Below are 19,488 nucleotides of genomic sequence, written 5' to 3' on the forward strand. Positions count from 1 at the left end.
CTGAATTATTATAATCTTGATATCAAAGTGCTCTCAGATATTGCTATAGGAATACAAATATTTCTTTACTAAAGAAAGAAAAATGAAAATGCAGCAGGACAAAAAAAACAACAAAAAAACAACTCACTAAGAGAATCAGAATACAACCTGACACCCTGTTGGTCAGGGTGTTGGAAGCAGTCTGATTAAATGGTGGCTGCAGTCCGCATGGAGTGACAGATGTGGTTCTGTTGAAGCAATGATCCCATAGAAGGCTGTAGCTTACCTCTGAAGTTCCGGTGCTGTAGATGCGTCTTCTCTCTCCTCTGGGATACAAGTGGAGAAAGACTGCCTGTGGTGTTCTGATGCTCAGATTATATCCAGTAGGAATGTTTGGCTCCTCACCCTGGGTGGAGCATCTCACGATGGAATGATGTAATTTTATCAGTCATGCTGTGAGACTCAATGGCCCATTACCAGAAGCTATCCCCCTGGAGGGAGGATGGGTGGTGGGAGAGATAAAGAACACTGCCCCACCCAGTTTTAACAGCTGGCCCATTAACAGAAGACATCCCCCCCATTATGAGGGATGGGTAATGAAAGAGATAATGAAAACTGCCCCCCCTGGTTTTAACAGATGGTGATAGAATGCATACTTCTGGTTACATCTTGCATTGCAACCTAAGACATGAGATCCATAAAAACCTCCCAAACACCAAGATTCAGCCCTGAAAATGCCTTCCAGGAGTTCCCCATCTCTGGTCTCCCTCCTTTGGTGTTCAGGGTTTCCTCCCTGTCCCAGCTGCTGAGGGTCACGCTTTTACTGGGGGTCCCCTGTCTACTCGGTCCCTGACCTCTTCAGGCTGCTGGGAGTGCCAGGAATTTGAAATGTTCCCCCTATTTCTATCTTCTCACTTAGGGATGCTGGTACCCCCCAGCATCCCCCCAAGGGGCATTTTCCACTCAGCTCTGGAGTTCTTCATTCTCCAAACATCCTCCCCAAAAAACCCAACCCCTGAGGGACCCCTCAGGATATCTGGGCCGAGCTCCCCCTCCCCAGGCACCTGCCGGATTGGGGGGTGGGGGATGATGATCCCACAAGTAGGGGGCTATGAATTCAGAGAGTGCTCAACCTCGTGGTTCCTTCTATTTTTCCTGATCCACTTTTGTCCCTCCTTCAGGCTGAAGAAGCTGCTCAAGGAGTCAGAAGCAAAACTCCAAGACCCTTGGAGCTTCAGTCGGCCCCACTGAGGACAGGGACTGCCAAAGGCTCCCCAGGCACTGGTGAGAGCAGATTCTGGAGGCCAGGATTGCCGGGAGCCAAAGGCTGAGCAGGGAACGGCAATGCTGAGCAAGCCCTGGCTGGGTTGGAGGAAGCAGAAAGGCCAAGCCCTGAGCCCAGGCCTGGTACAGCAGGGTCTGTCCCTCACGGGTGGCTCAGGGCTCTTTGTGGGGCAGTGGGACATGAGGGCAGCAAGGACAAATGCCATAAACCTGTGTGACACTCCAGATCCTTATGGTACCAAGGGGCCAGTGGGACACTGTGGGAAGTTGTGGAACCAAGGGGATCATTTTGGCACTCTTGGGCCCATAGAACCAAGGGACCAGTGGGACACTCTGGAGCCTTATGGAAACAAGAGGCCACTGTGAGTCTGCAGGGCTGTAACACCCCAGAACACTTCAATGCTGGTGGTAACCAAAGGTTCCTGTGCTTGAGTTTAGTGCACAGGAGGAACACCAACCAGATATTCTCAGAATGGACAGATGCAAAGAATATTCTTGGTAGGAAGGGACCCACAAGGACCATCAAGTCCAACTCTTAAGTGAATAGCCCCACAAAGATTGAACCCACAACCTCGGTGATGCTGGCACCATTCTCTGACCAACTGAGCAAAAAGATCAAAATGATACAGAATTTAACTGGCAGAATATAGACAATCATGGAACTATGGCAAAGGGTTTAATACAACATCCAACTGAACATACAACTCTTACCATAGCATTAAGTTTACCAACTTAGCTCATTTAACCTAAAAAGTGTTAACCCTTAAGATTTTGGGTAACATTAAGATATCCAAAAATGTTCCAGGTATGTAGGATAAGAAGGAGAAGAAAAAGAGACCAGAAAGACAGAAGATCTACAGAAAAGCATTTCCAGGATGATCCCAGTCACTCCCAGTACAATCGCAGTCACTCTCAGGTATGAGCTGTTGCACCCAGTCACTCGCAGTATGGTTCCAGTCACTCCCAGATCCTCCCAGCATGATTCCAGTCATGGCCAGAGTGACTCCCTGTCACTCTCAGGATGGGCCCAGTTGCTCCCAGTCACCTCCAGAATGCTTCCAGTCACAGCCAGCACCTTTCCATTCCATTTGCTCCCAGTAGGATCCCAGTTAGTTCCACTAGGATCCCAGTATGACCCCAGCATGGGCACAGCTGCTCCCATGATTATCCAGTGTGGTTCCAGTACTCCCATTTACCTGCACTGTGGTTTCAGTCTCTCCCTGTCTATCCCAGTAACTCTCAGTCACTCCTCAGGTGCTTCCAGCCTGATCCCAGTTGCTCCCAGCCACTCCCAGTCATCCTGAGTGCAGTTACAGTTGCTGCCAGTATGGTCCCAATCTTGCCCAGCATGGCCCAGCTGCTCCCACTGTCTTCCTGGCAGGATGCCAGTTGCCCTCAGCATGGTTCCAGTTGCTCCCTGTTCCTCCCAGTGTGATCCCAGTTGCACCCAGTTGCCCCCAGTATAGTCTCTGTCCCTCCCCAAATGATCCCAGCCGCTCCCAGCATGGTCCCAGTCACACTCAGTTGCCCCCAGTGCAGACCCAGTCACTCCTACTTGCTCCCAGTTGTCTGCAGCACAGGGTCCCAGTTGTCCCCAGCACAGTTCCCATTGTTCCCAGTGTGTTCCCAGTGTCATGGGGTAGCTTTACCTTTAAGACAGCTTTGAGAGTTAAGGAAGTTGAAGCTGCTGGTGGCTGATGGGAGTTTTTCCTCCTGACCAATTATCAGTCATTTCCAAGAATTGACAGCAGTTCTGACCATTAAAAAGTGAATTCAACTTGTAAACACCCCCTTAAGATGTACAGTCAGAGATCTCTTGCCTTCTTTGGTTTCTGGCTTCTGAGAAGGTAACAAGGCTCTGTGGTAGCCTCCTCCACTCCCCTTCCCCTTTCTCTCTCGGCCGAAGAAGGCTGCAGAGGATGGGGGGGGGGGGGGGGGAGGAAAGGAAAGCAGAGCTGGCAGCCTGGTTTAGTTTTCAGTTTCTGCTGCTGGACTGAAACCTGACACCATGAACTCTTGCAGCTTTTCTAAAGCTTTTAATTCTTTTACTACCTGGATAAATGAACCGATTACTCCTTTTGCTCAGAAAAGACAGAGAACGAGAGAGACAATCAACATAAAGAAGACATCATAGAACCACCAAAAACAGTGAGGAAAAGAGTTACGTTTTAAATAAGGGAGAGAGAATAAGAAGATGCTTACAGCTGAAATATCTTTCTGTTAAAGCTATGGAGATGGACAACAGTAGTTTAAAAAGACTCCTTTAATTCATGACTAGAGTATGGGAGGAATAGAGTGTTCAAAGTGTGGTCTTTTGAGAAAAAGAGAGAGTGGTTGTGATACTGTGGGTTGCTGGAAATGGGTAGAGTGAAGATTTTGGAGCCTTGGGGGGGCAAAGGGAAAGCTGTTTTCCAAGAAGGCTCACAGAGACAGATGAAGAGGACTTCTGCCTTTGAATAACTCATCCTTAAAATGGCATCTCTAGACTCATTGACCCATGCACACCTCGAAGTGATGTGAAGTGGGAGGAGTGAACTCTGATAATAGATTTCCGAGCAGCTGGCATTAGAGAAATAGAAAACTATAACAAAAATAGTTTTCTTGTGAGAAACTCCATAAATTGGCAGAAAGAGACTTCTGTTTCTCTACAAAGACTGATGAAAAGACTCTAGCAAGAACTGAGACTGTTTTTGACCACCAAAGTTCTAAAGTTGTTTTTTGTCTCTATGTTATCATGTGTACAAACAAATAGTCAAGTAGTGAGAGATAAAGGGGTTTTCTGGAAGTTTATTCTGGTGTTCTTATTCTTGTGGTTTGTTAATAAACTGTCTTTATTCCTTTTAAGTTTTAAGCCTGTTTTGCTCTTGTTCTAATCCATATCTCACAGCAAAAAATAAGTAATTTTTTTAGTTATTGGTTTAAAACCACGACACCCAGTCATCCCCAGTATGGGCACAGACACCCCCAGTATATCCCAGTTGGCCTCAGCATGTCCATAGCCATTCCCAGACACTCCTAGTAATCCCAGTCAAGTGCTTCTTATCCCAGTATGATCTCAGGCCCAGTACATCCCAGCTGAGCATTCCCTGAATTCACAGCCTCCCATCCGTGGGATCTTCACCCCACCATCCCACAGGTGACTGGGAAAGGCAAGCTCGGCCCAGATATCCTGGGGGCTTCCTGGGTTGGGTTTTGGCGGGGGGGGGATGTTTGGAGAATGAAGAACTCCAAAGCTGAGTGGAAAAGGCCCCTTGGGGGGACATTGGGGGATCCCAGGGGCTGCTGCTGGCAGAGGCAGCCTGGAGGAGCACAGCTCTGTGATCCCCAGGACCCCAAAGTGGGGAGCCCAGAGAGGGGGAGAGCCGCGACTGGTGGGACACTCAACAGCCTGGAGAGGGGCAGGGGGGGGGAGTCTCCACGGACCCCCTGCACCCCCAAGAAGAGAATAAGGGGAGCAGGGACCCTGGGACCCCAAAAACTTCCAGCATCCCTAAGTGTTGAGATGGAAACAGGGGAAACTTTTTAGATTCCTGGCACTCCCAGCAGCCTGAAGAGGTCAGGGACCAAGTAGTCGGGGGACCCCCAGTACACACTTGACCCCAAGGAGCTGGGACAAGGAGGAAACCCTGAACACCAAAAGGGAGAAAACAGAGATGGGGGACACCTGGAAGGCATTTTCAGGGCTGAATTTTGGTGGTGTAAAATTTTTATGGACCCCATGTCTTGGGTTGCAATGCAAGATGTAACCAAAAGTATGCATTCTATCACCATCTGTTAAAACCTGGTGGGGCAGTTTTCATTATCTCTTTCATCACCCATCCCTCATAATGGGGGGGATGTCTTCTGTTAATGAGCCAGCTGTTAAAACTGGGTGGGGCAGTGTTCTTTATCTCTCCCACCACCCATCCTCCCTCCAGGGGGATAGCTTCTGGTAATGGGCCATTGAGTCTCACAGCATGACTGATAAAATGACATCATTCCATCGTGAGATGCTCCACCCAGGGTGAGGAGCCAAACATTCCTACTGGATATAATCTGAGCATCAGAACACCACAGGCAGTCTTTCTCCACTTGTATCCCAGAGGAGAGAGAAGACGCATCTACAGCACCGGAACTTCAGAGGTAAGCTACAGCCTTCTATGGGATCATTGCTTCAACAGAACCACATCTGTCACTCCATGCGGACTGCAGCCACCATTTAATCAGACTGCTTCCAACACCCTGACCAACAGGGTGTCAGGTTGTATTCTGATTCTCTTAGTGAGTTGTTTTTTTGTTGTTTTTTTTGTCCTGCTGCATTTTCATTTTTCTTTCTTTATTAAAGAAATATTCGTATTCCTATATCTATATCTGAGAGCACTTTGATATCAAGATTATAATAATTCAGAGGGGGTTGTTGCTTACATTTTTATCAATTTCAGTGGAGGCTTCTGCCCTCCTTAGCAAACACCTTTCCTTTCAAACCAAGACACCTCAGATATCCAGTGGCTTCTAGAGAGGGACTTGGGCCAAGAGACATTCAAACTCATTGTGCTCATTCCTTGTTTTCTCCCAAACCAGGATTTCCCAATCCCAAACCTTGTCTGGATGGAGAAGGACGCTGTGAGGAAGAGGAAGATGCCCCGGGACACCCAGGCAGGTGAGGAGGAAGTCAGTGCCCCTTTCCCCCTCTCTCCTGCTCCATCTCCCAGCCCAGCATGGCCCCCGGCTGCAGGACAACCCCACTGCCGATACCATTCTGCCAGGGACACACTGGAGGGATCTCCTTCCCCTTCCCTCTGGCACAGAGGCAAATCCCATCCTCTCCTTATCCTTCCTCTCCCAGACAAGGAACTTAGGATGGAGACCAGGGAGGACAAATCCTCACAGCAAAACCTCATGGAAGAGGCTGTCTTCAGCAGCTCTACATTCCAGGAATCCCATGGGGAGGAAAAGCTTCAGAGATCCCACAGGAAGAGGGGATCCAAACCCAGACCAGGGTGCTCTGAGGAGGAAAGACCCACCCTGTGCCGGGAAGGCAGCCGGAGATCCAGCCGGGGCTCTGAGCTGGTGGTCCATGAGCAGCTTCAGGATGGGGAGAAGCGCTACAAGTGCTTGGAATGTGGGAAGAGCTTCAGCCGGAGCAGCAAACTGATCCGCCACCAGATGATCCACACTGGGGAATGGGCCTACGAGTGTGGGAAATGTGGGAAGGGCTTCAGCTGCAACTCTGAACTCATCCGTCACCAGCACATCCACACTAGGGAGAGGTCCTACGAGTGTTCTGAGTGTGGGAAGAGGTTTCAGAGGAGCTCTCATCTCCTCGTGCACCAACGGATTCACACAGATGAGAGGCCCTTCTGCTGCCCTGACTGTGGGGAGGGCTTCAAGCACAACTCCACCCTCGTCAGGCACCGGCGGATCCACACTGGGGAGAGGCCCTACGAGTGTCCCCAGTGTGGGAAGAGCTTCAGAAACAGCTCCCACCTGACCATCCACCAGAGGACCCACACTGGGGAACAGCCCTATGAGTGTGCGGAATGTGGGATGACCTTCAGCCAGAGGTCCCAGCTGACCATTCACCAGATGCTCCACACTGGGGAGAGGCCCTATGAGTGTCTCCAGTGTGGGAAGAGGTTTCACATCAGCTCCACTCTCCTCGTGCACCAGCGGATTCACACAGAGGAGAGGCCCTTCCGCTGCCCTGAGTGCGGGAAGGGCTTCAAGCGAAACTCTCACCTCATCACCCACCGGCGCAGCCACACCGGGGAGAAGCTCTACAAGTGCCCCCAGTGTGGGAAGAGCTTCACCCAGAGCTCTAACTTGACCAGACACCAACAGAGGCACCGGTAAGGGAAGCTCTGCGAGTGCCCCAAGTGCAGGAAGAGCTTTGTGTGCTGCCCCAACTCCATCCCCCATCAGAGGATTCACGTTGGGCAGAACCCTGATGACCCACGTTCCCAGTGATCTGTGTTGGGAAGACACTGGGCTGGTGGTCCTTTTGTTTTGTTCCGATTATCTTTTGATTCATCTTCATCCCTTTAAAACACACAAAATTGGGGTAAAAGTCTACAAATTCATCAAAGGCAGCTAGAGCCTCACACTTTACTAGTGCTTCAAGGTAATCTGGTATTCCGGGAAATACTTGGGGGTTGTGGAGCTATTTGGTGGAGTTTTCTCCATTTTTTGGCACTCAAAGCAACGAGAGTTTTATCTGTCACCTAAAAACCACTCAATGCCACTGAAAACTGCACAGTGCCACTGGAAACTATTGGATTCCACAACCCCTCATGGTGTGATGCCTTAAGTTTTAGCTTCCATATTTTTCATATTTTGCACTGTCTAGGTTTGTATTTTTGAACTTCCTGTTTTGTTACTGAGCTCTCTTCACAGAGTAGGTAGATAAAACATTTCCTTTTCTAGCTTGATACCAAGGACAATCATTACAAGTTTCAGGCTCAAAAGCATAAACAAGGGTGGACTGAAGAGAGAAAACAAGGACAGGACTTCATCATCTGAAGCTATAATTGGACCATGAACCCAAATATCCAGATGGACCTAAACTTCTAAAAATCTGAGACCTCGTGATGAGTTGGTTTGTTGGGGTTTTTTTTGACCATTTTTGGTCCATTTTGGGTGTAGCCCTGGGCAGGCTCTTGTACTGCCCAAGGTGTATCCTTTAAGGCCTTTTAATAAACTTTATTCTTAACTCTGTCTAGCCTCTGTTCTAGGTCAGCCTTCTGAAGGCATCAGGTGGAATGGGGTTGGAAGGGGATTGGGTGAAGTGGGATGCAGATCAGGGGTGTGACATGGGCATTGGGTGGGGCAGGATAGGTGTGATGGAGTTTGGGAGGTGTGAAGTGGGGGAAATCAGGCTTGGGAAGGGGGTCTTGATGTCCAGCAGGGATGGGATGGGTTGGGGTTGGGATTGGGGATGTGGGGTGCGGCCTGCAATGAGACAGCCAAAGTTTGGGAATAATGAAGGGAGGGCGTGTCCGTTACTGAGTGAGTTTTTGGATATTCCACATTCCTGAAGAGATTTTGGGGTATCCCACATTTCTGAGGCAGTTTTGGGGCATTTCCCAGTTCTTGGGGGGTTCCTGAGAGCAGCTCTATGGAGCCCCATTGTCAGGGGTAGTTGCCATGGGCATGAGCTCAGAGCTGCAGCCAGAGTGCGTTGCCTTGGTGCTGGAGAGCAGAGAAATGATGAATGGCCTCAGATTTCTCCAGGGTGTGTTTGGGGGGCAGAACAAGTTCTGCATGGGTGGTGCAGTCACTGCCCCAGCCCAGCCACTGCAGCCTCTGCTCCAGCCCCAAAGTGGCTGCCAAGCCCCTGGCACCCCAAAAACCCCACCTGGGAGAGGAACCACAGCAGGTGAGGCTGTGACACGGGTGTGACACTTGTTGGGAAGGTAGAATTAGAAAGAAATTATAAATATGACTCCTTAGCCAGAGAGGCTAAGGAAGAAATACAAATAAAAGAACAGTTTGAATAATTCAAAGAAGCCGGTCTGGTATGCCAGAACACATTCTTTCCCCCAATAAAACTAAGCTAAGACCCCTCTTCCCAGCCTTATAAGGAAAGGTCTGAAGGACCCTGAGATAACTAAAAATATGCAAAAGCAGCGATTTCTATAGGTCACACACAAATGTTACTGTATTAGCATACTTAGAATGATTGGTTAGTGAAGGAATAAAATATTCAATATAACCTATATTTTATATAGGTTATATAAGCAATTGTAAAGGAGAGCTCGCTCTTTTGCTATGCTCTCTTGCTTGCTCTTGGTCTCTCTTGCTTCACTCTTGCTACGCTCTCTTGTCTCTCTTGCCTCACTTTTTCTACACTCTTTTTCCTGCTCTTTTTACTTCTCTTCTTTATGCTCTTTTCCCAGCTCTCTCACTTCTGTTCTGTTACTCTCTTTCTTAGCTATTTTAAGTCTTGAACTCATGTATTCATATTTTACTCCCTTTTGTATTGTTCCCTCTGAGCCTGCTTTGAGCTTTGTCTGCTGGTTCCTAGCAGGTTCTCTCTCTCCCCCATGCCCTGAAATAAACTACTAACATCTAATTCAATTATAGAGGTCTCTGCTGTGTCCCGGAATGTCCACACCCCAAAAGCGTCTCTTACAGACACTGACATGTGCCACAGCCCTGGAGCTCACAGCAGCTGAGATGGCACTGGATCCAAGGCCGACTGTGGATCTCTGTCCCTCTCTCTTCTCTTGAATTCCTTTCCTCCAAATCTGTATAACTCGAAGTTGGACGGGTTAGAGTTTGCTTAGTCAGTGCTCTGTGAAGTGCTTTACTGTAATTCCATGTCACTTTATGATTTCCCGAGTACTTCATTCTCTAAGTTTTGCAAGTAAAAGTTTGTTTCCCCCCTCCTGGGAAGTTTGTTGTTTTCTCCCATGCACTGCCCGAGGGGATCGAGGTACCTCAAGTCCCTTTCCAGCAGGGGCCGAGCGAACTTGGGGCACAGCACAGGGAACTGCAATGCTCAGCAAGCCCTGGCTGGGTTGGAGGAAGCAGAAAGGCCAAGCCCTGAGCCCAGGCCTGGCACAGCAGGGCCTGTCCCTCACGGGTGGCTCGGGGCTCTTTGTAGGGTAGTAGGACATGAGGGGCAGCAAGGACAAATGCCATAAAACTGCAAGCCCTGCCATCCTCCTCAGGGAGGGCCGAGGGAGGAGCAAAGACCTTCTTGGCGCTGTGCCCTGGGCCAGGAGGGATTGTGCCAGTGGAGTTGACCCTAAATTTCTTCTCCCAGGCACTTTAGGACACGGAACATGGAGAAGCCAGAGTCAACTCTCAGCTTTCCACAGTCTTCCAGTAGAATCCTGTGTGGGGAGCAGCTTGGGAGCAGGGTTTGTGTGTGAGGGGAGAGGAATTCAGAGCCCTTTTCTCCCCCATGGCCTGAGGGTCTGCATTTTCAATGGCCCTGCAGCTGCCAAAGGGGCCTTTTTCACCCAGCTGAGAACAGTTCTGCTGATAACCTGTCCTAAACTTGCTTTTCCTGCAAATGTGCCAATGAAGCCTCATTTTTTGCAGCCCCAGGTCTTGTGCACATGCAGATGTGAAAACTGAAGGATGGAAAGGATCTGCTGGGAGGAGTCCTCTTTTTCTTGTTTTTTTTGTGGTTTTAATTTTTTAATTTTTTTTTTAACTGATTCCTGCTGGCAGCTCTGGGCAGAGCTGTGTAATTGTGTCTGACACTTGTCTGTGGCACTGTGCAGGTGGCCAAGGGGACCTTCCCTGAGCTGTCTGCAGAGGAATCCACAGCAGCCCAGGCCGGGGGTGCTCAGTGGCCGCTCAGTTCCGCTGACTGGACGCGGCTCTGGATGCTTCCCTTGGAGCATCTCCAGGGAGAGAACGCTGGGGCTGCCCCGGCTGTGGTGTCACTGCCAGGGGAACGCTGGGGCTGCCACAGCTCTGGTGTCACTGCCAGGGGAACACTGGGGCTGCCCCGGCTGTGGTGTCACTGCCAGGGGAACACTGGGGCTGCCACAGCTCTGGTGTCACTGCCAGGGGAACACTGGGGCTGCCCTGGCTGTGGTGTCACTGCCAGGGGAACACTGGGGCTGCCACAGCTCTGGTGTCACTGCCAGGGGAACACTGGGGCTGCCACAGCTGTGGTGTCACTGCCAGGGGAACACTGGGGCTGCCCCAGCTCTGGTGTCACTGCCAGGGGAACACTGGGGCTGCCCCAGCTGTGGTGTCACTGCCAGGGGAACGCTGGGGCTGCCCTGCTCCTGCCCCACCCCATCAGCTCTGACAGCGCCTCGAGGGGACACAAAGGCTGAGCCAAAGGGTGAGAATTGCACAAGGGGCAGAGCTGGGATCTGGGACCCATTGGGATCATGGAGTCCAGCCCCAGCCCTGCATAGACACCCCAAAAATCGCAGCCTGTGCATCCCTGGCAGCGCTGGCCAAAGGCTCCTGGAGCTGCGGCAGCCTCGGGGCCGTGCCCATTCCCTGGGGAGCCTGGGCAGTGCCCCAGCCCCCTGTGGGGGAAGAAGCTTTTGCTGATCTCCAGCCCAGCCCTGCCCCGGCCCAGCTCCAGCTGTTCCCTTGGGTCCTGTCCCTGCTCACCTGGGCAGAGATCAGAGCTTGCCCAGAGAATCTGTGGCTGCCCCTGGATCCCTGGAAGTGTCCAAGGCCAGGTTGGATGGAGCTTGGAGCAGCCTGGGATAGTGGAAGGTGTCCCTGCCCATGGCAGAGGGTGGAATGAGATGAACTTTAAGGTCTCTTCCAAGCCAAGGCATTCTGTGATTCTGTCATTATGGGAGAGATGCTGAAGCTCTGGCTCCGCTTTATCTCACCAAATCTCTGGACCCAGCAGCAGCCATGGGTGGAATCATGTTGAGGGTTAGGTGTTTTTTTTTGTTTTGTTTTGTTGTTCTGGCCTGCCCGTGGAATTTTTACCCATTAGCTGCAGAGACAACCTAACTGTGGGTATTTAGTGGGTGATTGATAAAGGACAAAGAGTTGCCGGGCCCAGGGGGGGAAGGGGGGCAGGAAAGGAGGGTGGGGACAGTTTTTGGCTGGGGGGAAGGGGGCAGGAAAGGAGGGTGGGGACAGTTTTTGGCTGGGGGGAAGGGGGCAGGAAAGGAGGGTGGGGACAGTTTTTGGCTGGCTTTCTTCGGCTTTGGGGAAACACATTCGTCTGTGGGTCGCAGAGCTGCTGCAGTGGAGAGAATTGAATTCCGCCATCACCCAGATGGAGCTGCTGCTTCTTCTCCTTCTCCCCTCTTTGTTGGTGGCCTCGCACCCCCTGTCCTGCCAGGCACCGCCACGGAGCTGCTGATCCACCTCATCCACCAGTGCAGGATCTCAGCTCGTCCCTGCTGTTCCAGCTGACTGTTCCTCAGAGCCCCACAGGAGCACCGGGACTGACTGCCCGAGGGGGGTTTGTGAAAACAAAGCCTCTCCTCCATCCCGTCTCAGCTGAGAAAGCTGTCCCGGGGCCCCTGGTTCTGTGTTCTTGTTATTGCTGTAGTTATTGTTTGTTTGTTTGCCTGGTTATACTAGTAAACAACTGTTATTCCTATGCCCAGATCTCTGCCTGAAAGACCCTTGATTTCAAAATTGTAATAATTCGGAGGGAGGGGGTCTACATTCTTTCATCCCAAGGGAGGCTCCTGCTCTCCCTAGCAGACACCTGTCTTCTAGAACCAAGACACAGAGTTACCAGTTTCCCTGATCCTGAGGCTGTTTGGGCTCCACTCCCAGAAGCTGAGAAGGAGACTGCTTTGGCTCACAGCCCAGAGCCTGTGGAGGTGTACTGGGTTATACAGTGGGGCATTCGATACAATGAACTTGGGACAGTGCCAATTAGAAATTACTTTTAAGTGATAAGTCATCCATTATGTTTCTGGGGACCCTCTTCTTTATCCTTAGTGACCACCAGTACTGGTGGTTAGAGATTTTTCTCTTTTCTGGGTTTTCATTAAGAGAACCAATGTATCTAACACCCTTTCCTTTCTCTGATTTTTCTTCTGGGATTTTTACAGGTTCATAATTTCTACAGTAATTAATTAGCTCTTTTGCAACTTTGCTCCATGTCCACATTTTATGTTTCCTAGCAGGAGAACGCAGTTGTGAACCTGTCAGCTGAGAGGGGGTGGTGAAGGGAGTAAACCCAGGATCAGTGGAATCCGGTCGATCAGTCGGATTTCCAAGAAATCTATCTAGTCTACCCACAGGGGTTATAGCTTCTATGGGTTTTGGGGGGTTTTTCTGAGAAAAATTGCTGTAGGTTTAAGTGATTCTGGAAGGCCTTGAATTCCAGAGGTCATAATTTCAGTTTTCACAGGTAACAACATTGGTGATTCATAACCAGCAATTAATTTTCTTTTGTGTATCATTTGTGAGCAGGCAGCTTTGTGAATGTTTTCCAGTAGTTGGTTGGGGGTACCAACTATAGCTATAGGGTCCCCCCTTTCCAAGGGGTGAAGCTCCTCTGCCCAATAAGCTGTGTGCTGAGTTAGGGACCATGGGTTACGTCTGTTTCCTGCTGTTAAGAAGATTCCATGTCCCCAGTACCCACTGGATTCCCGTTCTCTCAATCGAATTTGATCTCCTTCAGTGAGAGACACTCGGAATATGTATTCTGTCTCTGACTTGTGAGGGAGACGCCTGTACTCCCTTTTTTTCTTTTTTCTTTCTTTATTTTTTTTTTCTTTTTCATGGTTATATGCAGATCAAGATCCTTATCACTGATATAATTATATTCTGTTTTAATTAGACGTTTCAAACTAGGACACCAGTGTTCCCCACAATTTTATCCAAGTTAGCTCCTTTGGAGGGTAAATTTGATTAATGAGAGGGGTTTCCCTCTCTTGTTTCTTTTAGCAAGTCAGCATTTTTTGAATATTTATCATGGAGGGCTACTCACAACAGATTGACCTTAATCCTTTCTTCATCCAATTGTTCTTGCAAAATTTTAACTAGGTTTTAGAGGGAGTCTATTATACTTCTTTCCTCACTTCTTCACTTAAAGCGAGTTTCTAGAGCTGCTGTAAGACAAGCTCCCAAAACTGAGCAGAGTATAGTTTTATTTTTGCCCAGTTTAAATTCTGTTTCATGTTGTAAAAAAAAACATACTCTATCAATCACATTTTCCAAATTAAACCAATTATTAAGCACCAACTTTTCCCTCCTGGAGGTCTGGCACTGTGTTTTGCTAACAACGCATAACATGCATAAAATGCAGCTTTAACTTCTGCACTGCCGTTTTCAGTCATTTTTACAAAGGGAAAAACCAATACAGGGAGGTATAAACTTAAATTATACACACACACACACACACACACACACACACACACACACAACTTTTTGCTTCCCTGTATGGGTAAAAAGAACAAATCTGCTTGGGAGGCACTCCTTCAGTTTAAAATTCTGGTTGTCTCTTTGCTACACCAAGCAGTCAAAGTTCATACACACAACAACAAAACCAGTCCCACCCTTTTGCACTAAGAGATCTTTTGCGAAATTCTGCAGACAGAGCCCTCAAGTGAGCATGGGGTGCTTTTCACCTCGGCATGTGCAGTTTGCAGGAAATTCAAGTCGCACCCCTTGCTTTCTAGACACTGCTCACTCTTTTGGGAGTGTCGGGCTAGGTGCAACTGGAGCAAAATGTCCTTCCCCTAATACGGACTGCACAACAAACCTGCAGCTCCTTCTGTCTGTCAGAAATCCTGTCCGTGACTCCAGTTTAAATGTCACGATTCGCTAACGCGAGTGGGAGTTGCAAGAAGTTCATTTGAACTCAGAGTGCAAAAAAGGACACAAGGGATTTCAGTTGAAATCACAACAACAATAATGTACCTTTATTTTAGTGCCAACAAGGGTTATGTGAGAGAGGAGAGGGAGAGAGAGGGAGAGATAAAGAAAACAAAGTAAAGAAAGAGAGAAGAGGGGGTTATAGCTACCAACAGAGGAGATGGGGTCACTGGGGTCTATTGCTGTGGGAGATCTCGCTGAAATTAACTCAGTCTTATGTAATTCTTCCCCAAAGTTACCTTGTTTCCAATGTGCTAATAAGCACCCCAAAGGAGAAGTACCCAGTGTGGGAGCATTGCTGCCCAAAACCCTTGTAATCTTCTCCATGTTACAATAACAATACACCACAACTGCTGAACCTGCAACGCTTTCGCAGTCGTCTGACGGACGGTGCCTGGGCAATACCAACGGGAATTCCTTTAGCCCAACCACGCACAGCTTTCACTGTGTCTTACTGGCAGGCACCCAAACCAAAGTAAAGCACCTTACCTTTCTCTCATGGGGAAATTGTGAGCAGCAGAGACAGTCGCAGCTGATGGGGTCCCCGAGAATCCCTCGGTGCTGGCTGGAGTGTGATCGGGTCACGAGTTCGCTCAGCAGCACTCACAAGGTCCCATCTGGGGTCGCCAAAATGTTAGTGTTCAGGAACACACATAATCACAGAATGATTATATGAAGGTGCTTTAATAAGAGATCTGGGTGTCAGGGGTACACATACCCAAATCTGACCTGACTTGGTTTTGAGTTCAACGTGTTTTTATACTCTATCGTTATATAACTTACATATTAATTATTAAACTTACATTGTTCTATTGTATGCATTGTTTTTACCCAAGCATGGATTTCTTGTGATCCCCCTCAACCCCCTAACATTGTTCCTCATGTTCTTTAACCAATAATTATATCTAATCACATCTAACAATTGTATAATTTATCATATATCGATTACACAGGTGCAGTTTGACATGATCTTTAGCAAGTACAAGGCCTAACATTTCCCAGGGCCAACTTTTCCCGGGCTCGCCAAACCTAACTTTCTTTCTAAGTCCCTGAATTTTCTAAGATTTTAAAACCTTATACTATCAGAGTGACACTTGTCTTTACAAACAAACTGTGAGTCTGCTGATAAAATGAAACTATCACTGAGAGATAACAGAAACAATGGGATGGATTCAACTGAAAGATGAAAGAGACACTGGGGAAACACCATAAAATTCCACAAGGGCTAAGAACTAAGAAGGAGATTATGCACTGGGGGGAGGAGGGATGGTATCTCAGGTATCATGCATACCAGGAAGTCTGTACCTCTCAAATCCCTCAGCCTATGGGGAAAGGGAGAAGGGACGTATGGCTGGGAATTAGGATAAAAGGGAGGCTGCGCCCTCCAAAAATTAGAGAGATCCCAGGGGAATTCCCCATGGCCTCTCCCTATATTTGAATAAATTAAAAGGACTCCTCTGTCTCCTCTTTGGATATAAACCTCTGGTGTTTGTGGATTAATTTTTTCTGACAGTAACAATTAAATGAAGTTCAAAACTACAAACCTAGGCAGTGAAGAAAATGAAAAATATGAAAGCTAAAACTAAGGGCATCATAGCCAGAGGGGGGGGTGGAATTGAATAATTTTGGGGTGGGACTGACTAGCATTCAGAGGCACTGAGAGGTCTTGAGGTGACAGATTGAAGCCCCTCATCTCTTTGAGTGCCAAGAAATGGAGACAACTACACCAAATACCCCACAACCCCCAAATACTCTCAAGTAGCACCCTGATTCCCAGACTCTCTTGAAGCACTAGTAAAATGTGAGGCTTTAGATGCCATTGATTAATTAGATGCCATTAATTTGTTGATTTTTACGCCAATTTAGTCTGTTTCGAAGGGATGAAGATGAATCTAAAGATAATTGGAACGAGACCAAAATGACCACCAGCCCAGTGTCTTCCCAACACAGATCACAGGGAACGTGGGCCATCAGGGCTCTGCCCAACGTGGGTCCACTGATGGGGGATGGAGTTGGAGCAGCGCACGAAGCTCTTCCTGCACTTGGAGCACTCGCAGGGCTTCCCTTAGTGGTGCCTCCGTTTGTGTTTGGTCAAGTGAGAGCTGTCTGAGAAGTTCTTCCCACACTGGGGACACTCATAGGGCCTCTCCCCGGTGTGGATGCGTTCGTGGGTACGGAGGCTGGAGCTCTGGCTGAACCCCTTCCCACATTCCTCACACTTGTAGGGCTTCTCCCCAGTGTGGATGCGCCGGTGGGTGATGAGGTGAGAGTTTTGCTTGAAGCGCTCCCCACAGTCAGGGCAGCGGAAGGGCCTCTCCTCTGTGTGAATCTGCTGGTGCCTGAGGAACTGGAAGCTGGTCTGAAACCTCTTCCCACATTCTGGACACTCGTAGGGCCTCTCCCCAGTGTGGATCATCTGATGGATGGTCAGTTGGGACCTCCGGCTGAAGCTCTTCCCACATTCCTCACATTCATAGGGACATTCCCCCGAGTGGGTCCTCTGGTGGGAGCTCTGGCTGAAGCTCTTCCCACATTCCCCACACTCATAGGGCCTCTCCTCAGTGTGGATGCGCCGGTGAATGGTGAGGGTGGAATTGTGCTTGAAGCCCTCCCCACAGTCAGGGCAGCGGAAGGGCCTCTCATCCGTGTGAATCCGCTGGTGCCTGAGGAGATGGGAGCTGATCCGAAAACTCTTCCCACAATCAGAACACTTGTAGGGCCTCTCCCCAGTGTGGATGCGCTGCTGGATGATGAGTTTGGAGTTGCAGCTGAAGCCCTTCCCACATTCCCCACACTCGTAGGGCCATTCCCCAGTGTGGATAATCTGGTGACAGATCAGGCTGTTGCTGTGGCTGAAGCTCTTCCCACATTCCAAGCACTTGTAGGGCTTCTCCCCATCCTGAAGCTGCTCATGGACCACCAGCTCAGAGCCCCGGCTGGATCTCTGGCCGCCTTCCCTGCACAGGGTGGGTCTTTCCTCCTCAGAGCACCCTGGGATGGGTTTGGATCCCCTCCTCCTGCAGGATCTCCGAGGCTTTTCCTCCCCATTGGATTCCTTCGCTGTGGAGCTGCTCAAATCAGCCTCTTCGACAAGATTCTGCTGCGGGGATTTGTCCTCCCTCGTCTCCATCCTCAGCTCCTTGTCTGGGGGAGGAAGGACAAAGAGAGGATGGGATTTACCTTGGTGCCAGAGGGAAGGGGAAGGAGATCCCCCCAGTGCGTCCCCGGCAGGATGGCGTCGGCAGCGGGGTTGTCCTGCAGCTGGGGCCAGGCTGGTCTGGGAGATGGAGCAGGAGAGAGGGGGAAAGGGGCACTGACTTCCTCCTCACCTGCCTGGGTGTCCCAGGGCATCTTCCTCTTCCTCACAGCCTTCCTCTCCATCCAGCCCAGGTTTGGGAATGGGAAATCCTGGTTTGGGGAAATACAAGGGATGAGGACATTGAGTTTGCAGGTCCCTCTGTCAAAGCTCATCTCTAGAAGTCACCAGATATCTGGGGTCCATAAAACCTCCAAAAAACACCAAGATTCAGCCCTGAAAATGCCTCCCAGGATTTCCCCATCTCTACTCTCTCCTGTTTGGGGCTCAAGGGTTCCCCCCTGTCCCAGCTGCTGGGAGTCACGCTTGTACTGGTGATCACCTGTCTGCTCAGTCCCTGCCCTCCCCAGGCTGCTGGGCGTGCCAGGAATCTGAAAAGTTCCTCCTGTTTCCATCTCCCCACTTAGGGATGGTGAGAGCCCCCAATGTCCCCCCAAGTAGGATTTTCCGCTCAGCTTTGGAGTTCCACATTCTCCAAACATCCCCCCCCAAATAAACCCAACCCAGGGACCCCCCAGGATATCCAGGCAAAGCTCCTGCTCCCCGATCACCTGTGGGATGGTGGGTGATGATCCCACAGGTGGGGGGCTATGAATTCAGGGAGTGCTCAACCTTGTGGTTCCTTCTCCTTTCCCTGATCCTCATTTGTCCCTCCTCCTCCTCCCCCAGGAGTAGCGACATCCTCGGTGCCCCCTTCCCAAACCCCTCACAGCCCACGGCAGGAGCGGGCATGGAGCCAGGACAGGTCGGGATGGGCAGCGCGGGGCTCTCCGCTGCTCCCACCCACTGGGGCAGGGGGAACCCGGCCCAGGGAAAAGGAGAGGGAAACTGGGAAAACTGGGGGCTGCAGATCCAACCTGGGGCTGGCTGGGGACCCTGGCTGGGGACTGCCAACCCTTGGGGCTCCTCTGGGGAGATGCGGGAGGGGGGAACACAGGGAGGGCTGGGGAATCCCAGGAGTGGCAGCACTGGGAGAGACTGGTTTGTACTGGGATCATCCTGGCAGTGGCTGAGATTGCACTGTCTGTATACTGACATCATCCTGGGATATGGATCATACTGGGATATCATACTGGGATGATACTGGCAGTGAGTAGGAGGCTGCAGGGGGCAATTGAGACCAGGTTGTGAGGGACTGGGAATATGCCCTGCACTCCCCAGAACCCCAGTATCGGCCCCCATATGTCCCATAAGTCTCCCCCAAACCCTCCAGGATCCCCGAGTGCCCCCTCAGCACCCGTTCAGGACCCCCCAAAGCGTTCCCGGATCCCTGAATCCTCCCGACCCCACAGATGCCCCTTACAGCCACTGCTGGGAATTCATCTCCCATCATCCCAGAACACGGTTCCACGCCCAAACCTCCTGCCGTGCCCCCAGCCCTAAAGGGCCCGGTTACAGCTCCCCAGGTTCCCCCCAAGTGCTCCCGAGCCGTATACATTGGCCCCGAGGACCTGCAGCCACGGTTCGGACTCAAAAGTGTTGTAAAAGTGTCTTCCGCACCGCCAAACGCGCCTTCCGAGCCATGTCTGGGACTACAGCTCCCATCGTGCTCCGCAGCGCCCATAGAGCGCTACTTCAGCCATGACTCCATCTCCCGTCATGCCCCACGCCCCACCGGAACCCATTGGAGCTGCGCCTACAACTCCCGT

The 19,488-nt window shown here is 50.2% G+C and overlaps 1 pseudogene; it reads right to left on the bottom strand.

Moving 5' to 3' along the window:
* Positions 1–17,653, bottom strand: part of LOC131589821 (zinc finger protein 729-like) — a 217,138-nt pseudogene extending 199,485 nt beyond the window's left edge.
* Positions 17,654–19,488: the final 1,835 nt, after the last annotated feature.

The sequence above is a fragment of the Poecile atricapillus genome, chromosome 30 (assembly GCF_030490865.1).
Source record: "Poecile atricapillus isolate bPoeAtr1 chromosome 30, bPoeAtr1.hap1, whole genome shotgun sequence".
NCBI lineage: Eukaryota > Metazoa > Chordata > Aves > Passeriformes > Paridae > Poecile > Poecile atricapillus.